Source organism: Haliotis cracherodii, unplaced genomic scaffold, assembly GCF_022045235.1.
Source record: "Haliotis cracherodii isolate W230 unplaced genomic scaffold, xgHalCrac1.p SCAF_10, whole genome shotgun sequence".
Lineage (NCBI taxonomy): Eukaryota > Metazoa > Mollusca > Gastropoda > Lepetellida > Haliotidae > Haliotis > Haliotis cracherodii.
Genome location: NW_027266265.1, coordinates 44,462,696 through 44,474,565, shown reverse-complemented (window position 1 = coordinate 44,474,565; position 11,870 = coordinate 44,462,696).

The window sequence follows — 11,870 nt, the reverse complement described above, 5'->3', positions numbered from 1 at the left end:
GTCACTGTATGTGAAATATACATCTGTACATCATGTCACATGTTTGCATGTCAGTGCATGTGAAATATACATCTGTATATCATGTCACATGTCCACATGTCACTGCATGTGAAATATACATCTGTACATCATGTCACATGTTGTGAGTGTCAATGTAAACATGTGAAATATGCATACTACATGGGTTCTTCAGATAATTGTGAGTGTGCATGCATATATGTAAATAGGAAATATACAATAGTCCCATACATGCCTATAACACCTGGTATGTGAACACTAGGTTCAGTAGTGGTGTGCTTCACACGTGTGTGAAGTGTGTGTAGATCCACACACTTTCTGATTGGCCATGTGTGACATGCATCATGGCACTGGAATGGCCAATTTGTGTTTTAAATAAGTTACATGCTCCTCCAGGCTGTGCGTCATCTTCACGTGACTATTGATATGAAACATTCAATGTATTTAAGAGGACATAGTGTATACATCATCCTCAATTATACAGGGTAATGTATCTCCATCTATTATCATTAATACCCTTGACCCATTAACCTTAAGTCTTTGTTTGGAAAGTGGTGTAATATCGTATCTCTCTTATGACTGAGCACAGATTTTCTTTGGCTCTTGAGTGTAATTTGATCGGGATCGGGATCGGGTGGTCAGGCTCACTGACTTGGTTGATGCAAGTCATCGTTTCCCAAATGCGTGGATCGATGCTCATGATGTCAGTCACTGGAATGTTTGGTACAGACTCGATTATTTACTGACCACCGTCATACAGCTGGAATATTGCTGAGTGGGGCTTTAAACAACAAACAAACTTTTAGCCAAAATAAAATAAAGGGATGTTTCTGGTTTCCAAACTGATCCAGATGTTTCTGTTTATGTGTAAACTTGTCATTGCTTGTAATTGATTGATTGTCTGTATATTGCTTACATATGAATCAATGTTCAAGCTTCAACTTAAGATAGCCAGAGCTAAGAAGGAAAATCTCATATTCTACTTATCAGGAAGAGGGCTTTACAATTAGTCAGAAGACCTTGAACCTTAAGCAAGAGAAGACGTCTTTATACAACCACATGTTCCCTGACGGTACACAAGTGTACGAGTCAAGTACACTTCTTTCAGTCATAAAAGAACTGTGTATTATATTTTAATGGGACATCATTTTTTTGCATTGTCAATCAAACTAAACTCCATTCGTCACCACTCGCCCCTTTCAGTAACCTGCAAGAAGACTCGTCCTCCTATCGATGAATGTTACGTGCGAAAATATGACAAACCAATCAGAATACGCGTATGACTTCAAGTACTTCGGTCAAAGAATTCCTCAGGAATACATTTTAATTTTAAATATGTCTTGCATCTGGAAATATACCCAAGATACAGTTAACTGTGTTCAGCCATACTGTATAATACCATAAGTCCCGATGTGTTTAAATAGCATCTGGAATATATATTATGTATAGGGGAAACATACGTGAATCATTAAGCTGACAATTCTTTTAGCTTTTCCCATGTGCGCTTAGACAGAACCCAGTCGTAAAAATGGCCACGAGCGGGGTTATTCGGCTTGTCCCGGAATAACACAAATTGGTCACGAATGACTAGACTTGTAACAAATCTGGAGGCAAATAGGTCCAGTGTATATATTTCATAGAATGGAGATATTATACATTGTATAATCAAAGATGTGTATACATTTTACTGAAGGACTAAGGAGATTCACTCATCAGTGCGTGTGTGTGTGTGTGTTTTCATCACGTAGATTTAGAACTATAATATCATACAGTTACTATTGTATGAAACAGCTGTAGATATTATCACCGAGTTATGCAAATGATGAAGCCCATTCCATTGTGTGTATGCATATAGAAGTGTTTTCTGTCTGTAATGTAATGAGCTTAACATTTGCACTAAGAAACACACGAGCGCAAAGTTTTTATCACAAAACTGATGGTATTTTCCTTGCTACTCATTTTGGTACAGTTCTGATCACCATTTTTATGTAGAAGGATTTCAGTGATGACTTGGAAGTTCTGTTTCATCCCGATGTTTAGTCTACAGCTTGTTCAGATTAATTCTGTTTCAGTTTTTTACGACATATGTTTTGAATATTTATTTTGTAACATCTGGCAGTGTGAAAGCCTTATAGAATTAGGTGACACTCTCATTATATTGCTGCTTTCTTATGAAACTAACCACAGTATTCCAGATGTGCTGATCCTATCTCTCCCCCCCCCCCCCCCCCTCCCTAAAAAAATATGTATTTACTTTTGTTCAACATATTTTATTTATTGAGAAATGGATCAGGTACAAGTTACCTCATATCAGACCCTTTCAGGAAATATTGACAACAAATAGCATATTTTACACATTAAAAATATTTGAAATCCAAAATGGGATGCTTACAACCCTCAGCAAAGAATTTTGGCATTGTATAAGCACGTCAGCTTGCATCAATCATTTAAAATTCATTGCATGAGAACCAATCTTACTCAGTTGGCAGCCTAACAGTATATTAACCAGTGAGTGTTGGTACATCACTGAATGTGTGGGTAATGTTTTCATAAAAAAGGGAAAACAGTGGCTCCAGTATTGTCCTTGACCATCACTAATTTTATGATTAGGATGTTTACTAGGAGGTACAGAACTGATGATAAAGGATTTTCTTTGAACAAACAGCCTAGATTAGATTGGCTGTTTAAGTAGCCTGGAGTGAGGCTAAGCTGTATAATAGACTTAATCGCCCACAGAAGTTCCTTGTTGGAAGCAGTGTTATATGATGACGGTATGGTCATTGATCCAGCGGGTTATGACATCAATGAAGCGGACATGCACCAGATGTGTATATATCAACCTACCAAATATTGTACATTTGATCAATATGTCGCATTATGTATATGTGAGAGTATAAGCAAGAACTGGAATTGTCTTGTTGCTGGCCATTGTTGCTGCTACTGCTATAACAGGATGCCAGCAGCTTCCAGCAGGCGCTCCCGTATTCCAAACCAGCCAACTGTCAATAAAATTGTATCTAGAACTCACCACTGGTCATGGTTCTTTTGTCTGATTGTTTTTTCTCTGTCTCCGGGATTCGGGAGGAAGAGGTGGTTAGATACATATGCGGCTTAAAAAAGGCACCACGATTTGCTGTGCAAATTTGCGTTCCTTTGGGTACGGCTGAGACTCGGGTTCAAATCCTAATATGCCCTGTGCACATGGTTTCAAAGTGGTATATATCTGAGACCTGTATCACTTTAGACTTTCCTCCCACGTCGTGATGTATTAGTAGCTGCCTACAGATCCTCCCAGAACAATGTACTGGAAGATTTTAAGATACTCTCCACCATGACAGACCAAGGATCATAATCAGCACAAAGTTGGGATTTGAACTCATGCACTCAGCGAATCATGGCGCGGTTCTGCACCTCTCGTGAACTGGAAACCTTTGCTAACACCGAAACTCATTAAGTTCTTATAAGTATATATATGGTGGATATAGTTTTATTTAATGACCAATAACAAGTTCCACAGTAAATAAAAAAATATATATATGTAAGTACTTATACAGGGGTGTATGTTTTTAATTACTGACCAATAACGAGTCCCCATGGTTGCTGACAGCGGGCTCTATACATGCGCCTGTAATCCAGCACTGACTGTAGGATCGCACATCAAAGACTGCATTGAATATACAGTATTAATAGAGTAGAACAAGTTTCATCAACACTATTACTATTTTAGTACAGATCAATACTGATATGAATATATGATGGCAACACCTGTTCCGCGCTTTAAGTTATATGAAGTTCGCGAACATGCATGAAGGACCCCTTTCACACAGCCGTCATAGCACATTATACGACTGTCGAAGCTATTGTCATTCCTGAGGATCGTTGTTCAAAACAATTTTAATTACTTTTGAAAAGGTTAGACATGCTTGGGCGTCATCTTTCAAAGCAGTGTTATAGTAATGATTTGGGGTTTGTCTGGTATAAGCACGACGTGGGCAATGGTAAACACCTTATTTCTACTTTCAAGCAAAGCCGAGTGAATTGTACAAGTGAGTGAGTTGGGTTTAACGGGGCTTTTAACATTATTCCAGTTATATCGCGTCGTGTCAGCTTAATGTGGGAGGAAAAGCCCGAAGTCATGCAGGTCTCAGACGTTTACCACTTCGGTGAAACCCACGAGCACGGGTATGGTGGTGACAAACCTAGAAACATAATCGGGGCGAACCGGGATTCGAACCCACAATCATAGGTTTTTGGTGTGCCCAAGGGACGCAACTCTGCACAGCGAATCGCGGCGCCTTAGACGACTGGACCACCCATGCCCCCTGAATTGTAAGAAAACATGTGTTTGGGAAGATTAAAGTCTCTCTACATTTGGTTCATGATAAACCCGCAAAGATCCGGGGTAGAATAGGTGTTCAGCAACCCATGCTTGCCGTAAAAGGCGACTATATTTGTCGTAAGAGGCGACTAACGGGATCGGGTGGTCAGGCTCGCTGACTTGGTTGATGCATGACTTTGTACGATGAAGCGGTCCATGGTAAATGTGGGACAGCAGATACAGCGTGTATAAACTCTTATTTCATGTTTGAATGTAAAGCATATGGCTCTTTACGTATTATGTATGCCTATCTTTGAAAAAGTCAAAATGTTGTTAATATTCAAAGGTATTTAACTGCAATAGTAAATCACAAATAGAAAATTGTTCACGATATGTTAGGGCAATCTATTAACCATAGGCAAAAATAATTATTATTATCACCTGTCACTGCTCAATAATGCATGGTATATGTTTGAATGTGGTTTATGATTGTGGCGTACTGTATAGTACATTGGTCCTGTGAGGCCATCTTGCCAGAGGCGAAGATCCCTTGAAAAGTGATTGACGATTGTTCCTTAAAATTGTAAATAACTCAAAATGGAACTTTGGAAGCTTGAAAATGGCACCTTATCTTCATACTATGTGTATACTTGATGCTTTAATCAAGTAGGTTCTCGTTATTTCTACTAGATGGTTCAAGACAAAATATGCTTCTGGTGCAGTCGATGTCTGACTGTATGGTGCTTCATCCTTGCTCATCACACCGAAACGCTGGTTCGATTCCCCACATGGGTGGAGGCCACTCTGCAATCGCCCATGTTGATACTGCTGGCATGTTCCAACTCACTAACTGAGAGCATGCTCAACAGAACTACAATCAACAGTCAAGTTGATATGAATAAACTAAGCGGCAAAAGAAAGTATAGGTTGGCAATTTGTAATTTTTCCTAAAAACAGCGATAACTAGTGGAAAGTGGGTATTGGGAATATGACTGCCCAGGAACAGGTACCAAAAAACACCTCACCCGAACGCGCCACCTTTGACGGCGCTCGTGCGGTGACAAAAAAAATGGTGAAACAGGTTTCCCGCCTATGGCATAAACTGCACGTGCATGTTTGCTGTATAAATGCGTTCGTCTGCAGGGTATAACCACACGTGGTGAAAGCATACAAAAGAAATGCCACGACTGTCACAGGAGCAGAGAGAGAGAGAGAGAGCCATCGGTATGGCCGAAATGGGGGCAACACAGGTCCAAATTGCCAGAAGGTTTGGTTGTACACCATTGACAGTAGCTAGGCTGATTCAACGGTACAGGCAGACAGGGAGGACACAGGACTGGCCTAGAACCGGACGATCCCGAGTGACAACACCACTGGAAGCCGGTCAGATACGGCTCATTCACCTGCGAAACAGATTCGTAACGGCGACGGCAGCAACAGCGTTGGGACATCCCATTAGCCAACGTACAGTACTACGACGACTTCGTGCTGCTGGAATCCGAGCGTATCGTCTTTTCCGAGGTATGGTACGGACTGCTCAACATCGACGCCTGAGACTGCGATGGGCGAGACAGGTTCGGCGCTGTCAAGTAAGAAAGTCGGTTTAACTGGTTTCGAAATGACGGCAGAGAACGAGTTTATCGACGCAGAGGGGAACGTTTGGCTCCGGCGTGTTTTCGAGAGGTCCAGCCATTCGGCAGGGGAGGTGTCATGGTGTGGGGCGGTATTTGTGGAGATCAGAAGACTGATTTGGTGATTATACAGGGAAACCTGAACGCTGTGCAGTACAGAGACCAAGTGTTGCAGCCAGTTGTGCTTCCGTTCTTACAAAACCAACAGCAGGGTACATTGTTTTAACAATGCCATGCCCCATACTGCAAGACTGACTCGGGAACTATTTAAACCAGCAGAACGTTAACGTTTTGCCCTGGCCTGCCCACTCACCTGATATGAATCCTATTGAACATCTGTGGGACCATCTTGACAGACAGATTAGAGCAAGCTATCAGCCTCCCGTCAACAGACAAGAATTGCAGCAGGCCCTGAGAGACGAGTGGCAACGGAATCCAGTCCACGTCATCAGAAGACAGACGTCATCGATGAGGCGGCGTATCACAGCATGCATTGAGGCAGCTGGGGGTCATACACGCTATTGAAGGCAACTGTGTCGACAATAAACTTGTAGTGTGTCTGACAATTTTTGGTGACATTTCAGACAACTTTTGAAAATGAAATTTCTTACCCCACAATTGTTGACCTTAAGCTTCCATTACCTGTGATTGCACAATTTCAATCAAACTGGTTGATCAATCAATCATTTGTTACCCCTCCCTCATCTTCCCGAGGCAAGGAGTTAACTGACTTTGAAAATCTAGTTTCCACCCTTGCCGAACTAGGCTTGAATTCCTGGGCTCGATCGTAGCGCCACCAATGGTTAATACCAGTTATGTCCCTTCTGGGTCTCTCCTATGGACCAATCAGATTCCACCTCTCGTATCACTTGCATTTGTTTCAAACAAAACGGCGGCGCCCAGTCAAGACGATCTGATCGATAATCAAGATCTATATTGTGATAAAACGGGTCTTACATCGCGAAGGGCATCAAATCAAGTGAGCACCTTGATTAGAAACATGAAAAGACTTCGAAATTATCTGTTGACAACGATTTGGCGGTGCACATGTTTTGCAAATCCTGCAATCGACCGAAATCTGCACGACAGTTTACAAACCGGATTTCGATTTCGGTGCGCGATTTTGATTGGACTATGCATAGACTCATCATGTTCTCTCATAAGCTTATGGTGTAATATTATACGGACGCATCTTCTCCTTTCACGACTGTACTCCTGCAAACCTGTGGCAATTATTTACCAGTTCGTATTTATTTGTTTGTTTGTTGTTTAACGCCGAACTCAGCAATATTCCAGCTATATAACGGCGGTCTGTAAATAATCAAGTCTGGATCAAACATTCCAGTGATTGACATCATGAGCATCAATCTACGCAATTGAGTATACGAGTTTGATTTAAGGTAACCTGTCGCAATAACAATAATTATATCAAAGCCGTTTATAGGGAGCAGCACGGGGATGCGATTACTCAGCAAACTGTAGTAACGTAATGTGGTGACTGGTATAAAAAGGAAAATATAAAATAAATTGTATTTCGGGATTCTATGTCGCATCGGAAACAGAGAAAACAGTGCTTCAATTGTCTGGGGAAAGTCACAGAATTGCAAAATAAACTTTTGTTGAGAAGAATATTTCATTTGTTAACGCTTGGGAGACACGTGGTCTCAACGATACAGTTCCCAGTGGAGTTTCCCGGCTGGAATTGGTTCCAAGCGACCTTGGCTTCATTCGTAACCACTCGCATCTTTCCGTGACCTTGTCCCGGAATGGTTCTACATTCGTCACCACTCGCCCCTTTCTGTAACCTTTTTTGCTTGTCCCGGAATAACACGAGTTGGTCACAGATGCCTTGGCTTGTCATACGAAGCAACTGTTTTATTGTTTGTTTCTTGTTTGACGCCGCACTCAGCAATATTCCAGCTATATATCTGTAAATAATCGAGTCTGGACCAGACAATCTATTGATTGACATCATGAGCACCGATCCACGCAATTGGGACACGAAGACATGTATCAACCAAGTCAGCGAGCCTGACCACCCGATCACGTTAGTCGCCTCTTACGGCAAGCATGGGTTTCTGAAGACCTATTCGATCCCGGATCTTCAAGGGTCACGAGGCAACTTGTTGATTGGGTTGACCTGGGTTGGACCGTTGCGTTTAATTCTAATCACCGGTTTATCGATCACAGACCGCCGTCATAAAGCTGGGAAACTGCTGAATGCGGCGTTAAATAACAGACAAAATAAACATTTCTGCAGCCACGTCGCGCCGGGGCAGATTAACCATGGTTAGAGGAGAGATATGTATGTGCAAAAGCGCCGGGAATTAACATATCTTATGTTCTTAACTCAGTCGATGATGACATAAATGTGGTATTTGGCAAGGCAGTACGATGATACATATATTTATTACCCATTCTGGTCACTGACCAGTTATCGCCCTTTTGTTCATATTATTTCTGACATATTCCGTGTACAAAGTTGACTGTACCCATACCTTTAATTTTTGTGAAACTATGAGAAAAAACCTGCATATTTCTGTCCGTTGAATAAGATTCAGTTGATTTCTGTTATAACGCTACGATAGGGAATCAATACAGTGGAAATAATACCCTCGACTTCCTGTACAGTTATCGCTATCGTCTTCACAACACGTGCCACATGATCACGTGCACCGCTTAAGTTATACAAATTACATTTTTTAGTATCTCGGATATCGCACTCAATTATTTTATTCATCAAAATGAATAAGACAAAACCAATATTCCACAAACTCGATCAACACATGTTGATCCTTAACACTGTGTACCATGGATCTCGCGATATATACAGGCTATGCATTTTTGGAAATACAGCTCAAATAGGTTTCAGAATTGTATTTTGGGGAAGAAAAGGCAGACAAATAGAAAGCAATGACAGAACTGAAAGTGCATCATGGTGTTGTTTGATTTATATTTTCGCGTGAACTAGTCACGTGACACCGCCCGCGTGCCTTTTCTAAAGTTGTATTTGAGCAAGGTGATTATGGTGGGTTTTTTTAATATTTCGTCATAATAGTCCGTTTTGTTCATCATTTTCGGATAAATATTTCTCTCTTCTAATGAAAACGTCATCCTGACGGCATTATTTGTGTAATTCGAATATTATTGTGACGTAAGGTCGGAATAGCGTCAGAAGATTGTTGACGTCATTCGACAAATGGTGGTTTTCTAGGACAGGGGTGGTGATCAGTGGGAGCTCAAAAGGATTAGGAAATAACTCGTGTAAAAATTCATTTATTACCCTCTCTCTCGCTCGGGAAATAGAAGAATTTTGACACTCGTTTCTTAAAATCAGTATGACACACATGCTCGTATAATAATCTCTTTCTTGAAACCGAGTGGATTTATCATCCAAAGCTGGCTTCCACGGGAGATACAGTCAAGTCCCGTTAATCCGACATCGATTGTTGCATATGATTATGTCGGATTAACGAGTATGTCGGATAAACGAAATTTAGTAGTATCAACGTTCGTGATCGAAAATCGGACAACTACACGATAGATAAGGATTCAAACACGTAATAAAAAATATGAAATAAATATTCATACTGTTTTGTTACATTGTTGGCGGAATATGTTTTCTAATATATATGTTTGTGTGAGATCAAGCGATAATTCCTGGGGCATATCGCCACAATGAATTGCATCACAATGCTTTGCATACAATTGTGAGGTAATCGGTTACATGACGTCACAATCAAATGGCATAACTATCATCTGCAGACCCTGAAGATCCGGGTTATAATAGATCTTCACCAACCCATGCGTGTCAAAAGAGGCTCCTAACAGGATCAGCTGGTCAGGCTTGCTGAAATAGTTGATGCATGTCATCGTATCCCAGATTCGATTATTTACAAACCGCCGTCAAATAGCAGGAATATTGCTGAGTGCGGCGTTAAACAACAAACAAACAAACAAAATCATACCTCACATAACAACTACATGGTTATTACAGTCTACAAACAGAAACGTTAGAACAATGATTTGGGGTGATAAATATAGTGAGTGAGTGAGTATGGTTTTACGACGCTTTTAGCAATACTCCAGCAATAACACGGCGGGGGACACCAGCAATGGGCTTCACACATTGGTCCCTGTGTCTTGTGGAACCCGGCGTGACGAGCGAACGCTTTAACCACTAGGCTACCCGACCGCCCGTGATAAATATAATCTCATTATTCTCTATATCACCACTCTTCAGAACACAATGACGTCACTTTACGCTGTTGTCGGGTCAACAATTGGTGACGTCATGATAAACAAGAAGGGGAGACAAATCAACAGTCTAACATATCATTACTTCATTTTCGTTTGCGAGTTGACTTGTTTCAGGTGTGATGTAATGTTACATTAAATAAGAGGGCACGGGTGGTCCAGCGTTGCGTCCCTTGGGCACACCAGAACCCTATGATTGTGGGTTCCAATCCCGGTTCACTCCGATTATGTTTCTAGGTTTGTCAGCGCCATACCCGTGCTCGTGGGTGTCAACGAAGTGGTAAACGTCTCACTTCGGGCTTTCCTCCCACATTAAGCTGACACGCCGTGATATATGGAATACCGTTAAAAGCGGCTTTAAGCCAAACTCGCCCAGGTCGCTCTCAAAATTAGAAATAGGGGGCTCATATTAGAATATAATTTTGTCAAATTTCTAGGTTTATGTACCTGAAATAATACAAAACCAACGTCTGTGCGTATTATACACGACATACACAAATATATTTTTCCAGAATTTAGTTGCCCATAATTTAAGGGTGCATATTACTCAGGATTGCGTGTTATACACGAATAAATAAGTCTTGTGTAAATTAACCAGTCGGAAGAGGTGTTACTTGGGATTGTTCACTAGCCAATATACACTGAGTCAAATTAAAAACTTCACATTTTTAAGAGTAAACCCATATATGATATACAACGGACAAATGTATCAGAGAAGGTAATCATTAATGTCCAAAGAAGGATTTTAATTAACGGTGGTAAGCATAATGTGTTCCAAGCACCTACGGTATTCGGTAATAACATCAACAGTTTATATCATAAGTCCCAAGCACGAGAATCTGATGGCACACAAGTTCAGTAGCGTGTATGGCCATCATGAGCGTTGACAACTGCCACACAACGCCTCCGCATTGACCTTGTGATGCTTGTGAACACATGATTGGGAAGACGACGCCATTGTTGCTGCAAAATGGTGCCAAGATCTTGCAAATTCTGTGGTTGGTTCTGGAGAGTGCGCAGACTTCTGCCAAGAGCATCCCAGACGTGTTCGATGGGATTGAGGTCGGGAGACCTTGACGGCCAGTTCATGACGTTGACTCCCGCATTCTGAAGGAAATTCCTTGTCAAAATTGCTGTGTGGGGTCTGGCATTGTCGTGTTGGAAGATCAAACCGGGTCCATGTGCTGCCATAAAAGGCACGTTCATGACGGCGCCTCCACACCCTCGCCCTCCCATCAGCAAATCGAAGATTAAATCGGGATTCATCACTGAAGACGACTTGATTCCAATTCCGCTGAGTCCATCGTAAGTGTCGCTGTGCTCACAATTAACGTTGACGTCTGTGTTTCTTAAAATCAGTATGACAATAGAGGATATGATATTCGTATTCATGTCATACTATGTTTACGACACAAGTGTCTGAATTCCGGTATTTCAAGAGCGAGGGCGAGGGAAATGTTTGAATTTAGGCACGAGTGTCGTAAATATAGCATGACATGAACACGAATATAATGTCCTATATTTTTACCTATAAGAGCTGCAAGTCGCAACAGCAGCGGTACTACAATTTGACGAATGACGTCAACAATCTTCACCTATGACGTCGTTACTAGTGTGACGACATTCCGACCTCACGGCACAGTAAC